Source organism: Rutidosis leptorrhynchoides, chromosome 4 (assembly GCF_046630445.1).
Source record: "Rutidosis leptorrhynchoides isolate AG116_Rl617_1_P2 chromosome 4, CSIRO_AGI_Rlap_v1, whole genome shotgun sequence".
Lineage (NCBI taxonomy): Eukaryota > Viridiplantae > Streptophyta > Magnoliopsida > Asterales > Asteraceae > Rutidosis > Rutidosis leptorrhynchoides.
In genome coordinates, this window is record NC_092336.1 from 336,524,246 (window position 1) to 336,529,620 (window position 5,375).

A 5,375-nucleotide genomic window follows, 5' to 3' on the forward strand; every position below is an offset into this window, starting at 1 on the left:
TGATAAATAAGAAAAAGATAGAAAAATGTGTGTTTTTACATTACGATTACAAAGCCTTTTATAGGTGAATTTAGAAATTGAATTTTCACTTATGACCCCTGAACTATGCTCAATTAACAACTTTTTATTATTTAATATTATTCTTATTATGAATTATTTAAATATTATATTTTATTCTTGTGCATAGTTGACTCATAATTTTTACACCGTTGCGTCGAGCGTTGAGAGTTGACTCTGGTCCCGGTTCCGGATTTTCGAACGTCCTTGCGTACAATTTTATATTTTGTACTTTTCGTTTTGTAACTTGTAGTCTTGTCATTTTTAGACGTTCCTCATCAATAATTTGAACCTTTTTGATTGTATCTTGTACTTTTGAGCTTTTTGGACCTTTGTGTCTTCAATTCGTCGTTTTCGCCTTTTGTCTTCGCACTTATTTAAAATAAACAAATATTACTTGAAAATGGAACAATTGCAACTAAAATCTTGTCTTTCTTGGGGGATTTTGCTATGAAATATATGTTCTTTTTAGCCTTATCAATATCCCCACACTTGAGCGTTGCTTGTCCTCAAGCAATACAGTCTTGAAATAATATAATACATCACACGAATCACTTCTTTATTCTTCACACTTTGTACATCAGTGATTTTGATAGAGCGGTATAAACAATGATAGTAACGATATGGTTAAAGGTGGGTGTGTCATCCACAGTTGCCTTGGGTTTAGGACAACGACACTTGCAATCAAATAGCCGATTTACTTTCGGTTTCCAAAGCAAAGTGCACATTTGAAAGGCGGTTTACAGTCCCACATGACTATAAAAATTTAGATCCTTTAAGGAAATTGGATCTTTATGAAAACATTTGATCTTTTGAAAATTCAAGCTAGATTTTACCCTAGACAAGTTTTCTGATTTGATCCATCATCGGTGTTGCAAAATATATTTGTGGATCAATATTTTGGCTAAAACTTTTAGGTTCGTGTAATCCACTGCTATCCCGGTATCGGAAAGTACACATCCAGTTTACTTGTTCCGTATATTATCTTTCGGTAAACTACCGTCCGGTTGTAAAGGAAAGCGATGAACAAGAAACTGTTAAGGCAATGTCTAATGACATGCTTTTGGTTATGGTCTTTTAACGTGTCGGATGCTAGTACTATCCTTGGTAGGAGCAATAGTAAAGATCATCCTATGATTTTTCGGTCTGGCACAAGGTCCTGTCTCCAACCATGCTATGCAACCACCGTTCTTACGGTTGACACCCGATTTAGTTCAGGTGACCTAATGAATTCTAGGTGAATTCCTAGGATTTTACGTTCAATGGTAATGAACGCATTGAAAATGGATTTTCAGAAAACAAATCGGTTTTAATTTTGATCAAAATATTTTCTCGTTCAAGCTCGAGTTTAGATATCATTGAATTCCATGAGTTTGAATTCTCAATCTTTAAGGTCAATCTCTAGGATTGAGTAATATCAGTCTTAAAAGCTGATTTTTAATCTTTAAGGAGATTATCCTTTCTGGGGATCTGATTCATTAGTCTTATCAAGCTAATTTGCACGGTGCCTCCCCATTGTACGAGATAAATCCTTCTCATGGTTAGGATAAATCTGACCACTTGGCGACCCTGTTTGATGCTGAGGTCCGTGGATTTCCTGCTGATTTTAGAGATGACTTTTCTAGATTTTTCGTCAACCTACAGCTGGTCTGGACGACAACTTCTTGACCTAAATCAAGAAGCGCGTGTCTTTTTCGGAAGACTTTACTTCCTTTTAATGATGGAATTGATTCATCGTGTAGATCCATCTTTCTTTCAAATATATTACAGTAAACCGGGTAAAACTGATTAGTATCATCCAAAACAAAAGTACCTGCAATAATCTTGTACAAAGATATGTGATAGATAATTTTTAATTGAATAACTTGGTACATTCTCCCCACACTTAGTTTCTTTCTTTGCCTTTTTATTCTCCTTTATTCCATTTTAAATGAATTCAAGCATTTTAGGTTGTTTCTCAATTTATGTCCTTTCCGAGGTAACGATAATTTCGGCATTAACACCTAGTTTTATCGTTCATAAATATGTATAAACATGATTTTGAATTCATTTAGTTAAAAAATTTTAAAATTTTCATAATATTTAGAAAATAAGCCAAGTATAAACCCGAGAGAATTTATAACCCTTCCCCACACTTGAGATCATGCAATGCCCTCATTTGCATGAAATCAGACTATAATTATTAATTCATGAGGGTGATTAGTGTAGAAAAGTGATTAAAAATACCCAGTTTGTAATTACAAAGCTCGTCGAATGATAGATGGCGCGCCTCATTGTTCATTCCTTCATTTATTATATCACATTTGTTGTTTTGCATCTTGTCGTCAAAATCAGTACCTTTTGCTGAACTTAATGTTAGTCTTTGAAAGTGCGTTGTTTTACCCTGTTGTTTACATGATAAAATACGAACATATATACATATTTTTAAAGTTGGGTATATTACCCCACGTTCAAAAATTTATAAAATCAAATATATTTTTTTTTTGGCATACTTTAAATCAATAAAATTAAAAATAATGATGAAAAAATTTTTCGCCCCGCCCTCGGGTAAAGTAATTTCGGCTCAACGGCCTAGTCTTCAACTCACGATGAATTTTAGAAATCATTTTTTTTCAACTTAATGAAATAAAGTAAATTTTTGTTTTTAAATTCACACAAAACTTAAAAAGAAAACATATTAATTTCATATAAAACCTAAAAAACAAAAAAAATTCAGAATGGGGGGAGAAAACTAGTTCTTTAGTGTCTGCTAGCGGAAAAGACCAATCGAATTCCATTCTCGGAACTACACGAGAACAGAACAACTAACTCCAAACAGCATTTTCTTTTTAGAATATTTGAATCTCCTCACACTTAGGTAGATGTGGTGTCGAAATTGTGATTAACTTCATCGTCAATTTCTCTTGGACCATAATCAACTTGCATATCTGTGACTTTTGCTTTAAGCCAGTGACCAGCTTTTTCCGTAATATCCACAAATTCAACTAGCTTCGCCTTTTCTTTAGGCGACAGATTGGATACTAACCGGTTATATAACCTAAAGTTTCCCTTACTTTTAGCATCAATAACCCGTTTAAAAAGTTTCTTCATTGAACTGTTAATAACGGGGTTATTTAATTTCGTATCAACTATGGGGTTCTTTATTATCAAGTCATCATTAGGTGTTACTTCATTTTCCCCACACTTAGGCGTTCTATTATTGTTAAGCATTACCGTTGGAGTTGGTAAAACAACATGGTTCTTACCAATCGTTTTTGTCGGTTCAACGGTTTTAGTTTGTGGATATTTAGACTTTCGAATCATAAAGGTGATCGATTTCTCATCATTACTAAGTGTCATTCTACCCTTTCTTACATCAAATAACGCCCCGGTGGACGCTAAGAATGGTCGACCTAAAATTAGAGGAACGTTTGAGTCCTCTTCTATGTCAATGACAATGAATTCGACTAGAAAGGTTAAATTACCTACTTGAACGGGTAGGTTGTCAGCAATTCCAACTGGGTGCTTAATGGTTTGATCAAGGAGTCGAACACTCATATCCGTTGGAGTTAACTCACCTACACCTAATCTCTTATATAATGAAAGAGGCATAACACTCACACTTGAACCTAAATCTGCTAGTGCATCATACATGACACAGTCACTAAGTAGACAAGGAACAATAAATTCACCCGGATCACCTACCCTAGGTGGAGGATTTGGTGGAACTGTCTTCACCGGGTTTACTTCTACTGTTTTTGTTTCTTGCACTTTTTTATTCTTCTTCTTCTTCTTTCCAGAGGTATCACAAACTTTATTACCTATTACTTGCTCATACTCAACTCCTTTTCTTGGAAACGGGATGGGTGGTCTGTATGGTGCCACCACTGGCTTTACATACTCGGGTGGTGGTGGTGGTGTAACTTCTTCATTGTTACTTACATCTAAAACTTTCCCATCTTCTGGTATTGGTTTTTCAGAATTTGTTGATATCATGTTAACATTTTCATTCCGAGGATTTACTTCATTATTACTCGGTAGCTTTCCTTGTTCCCTTTCACTCATCAATCTAACAAGAGTACCTACTTGTTTTTCTAGATTCAAAATGGAAGCTTGTTGAGTTCTAAATGACTGCTCAAACCTCTCATTCGTTTGGGTTTGAGTTTCAATAAATTGTGTTTGAGATTCAACTAGCTTAAATAACACTTCTTCCAGATTTGACTTCTTCTCGTCGGTTTGTTGTGGTGGTTTATACAAGCCAGGTCTTTGTTGATTGAAAGTGTTGTTTTGAGTTGGTTGGTTATTCGGACCTTGTTGGTTATACGAGTTATTGTCGGGTCCTTTTGGATTGTAAAGAATGTTTTGATTTCGATTGAAGTTTGGCCTTGGCGGTTGATAATTATTCTGATAACTATTTTCCAGCCTTTGGTTCATGTAGACAACATTCTCACGTTGTTCCATCGTTTGTTCAATGTGACAGTCTTTCATTAAGTGTGGTCCACCGCATTGCTCACAACTGATTCGTATTGCGTGAATATCTTTATTCATCTTTTCCATTCGTCTTTCGAAAGCATCTATTTTTGCGGAAACGGAATCAAAGTCATGGCTAGAATCGGCTCTAGCCGCTTTAGATGAACGAAAAATATCTTTTTCTTGATGCCACTCATGAGAGTGGGAGGCTGTGTTATCAATAATTTTGTAAGCTTCAGTTGCGGTTTTCTTCATAATGGAACCACCAGCTGTTATGTCGATGTCTTTTCGTGTAGCAACGTTGACACCTTGGTAAAATATTTGTACTATTTGATAAGTGTCTAAACCATGTTGAGGACATCCTCTCAACATCCTTCCGAATCTTGTCCATGCCTCATATAATGTTTCATTTGGCTTTTGCGCGAACGTAACAATTTCTCCTTGAAGTCTTACGGCTTTAGATGCTGGAAAGAATTGTTTAAGAAATTTTTCAACTAAATCATCCCATGTAGTAATCGCCCCTTCAGGTAACGATTCTAACCAATCTTTGGCTTCTCCCTTTAAAGTCCAGGGAAATAACATGAGATAAATTTGTTCGTCTTCCACTTCTCGGATTTTGAATAGTGTACAGATCCTATTAAACGTACGAAGATGTTCGTTTGGGTCTTCTTTTGGCGTACCACTATATTGGCACTGATTAGTTACCATATGTAGAATTTGTCCTTTGATTTCATAATCTGGAGCATTAACTTCTGGCTTAATAATGGCGTGACCTTGGCCCGTGCGTTTAGCTCTCATTCGATCTTCCATACTTAGAGGTTCCGTTACTTCCATAATTGAATTCGTTGAATCGGTATCACTAGATGATT

General features: G+C 35.5%; 1 non-coding gene across 1 annotated transcript; it reads left to right on the plus strand.

The window, feature by feature from the left end:
- The first annotated feature begins 4,849 nt into the window (after positions 1 to 4,849).
- On the plus strand, positions 4,850 to 4,956 carry LOC139845893 (small nucleolar RNA R71). Its single transcript, XR_011758646.1, has one exon. It is a non-coding gene; the product is annotated as a small nucleolar RNA R71 (small nucleolar RNA).
- Positions 4,957 to 5,375: the final 419 nt, after the last annotated feature.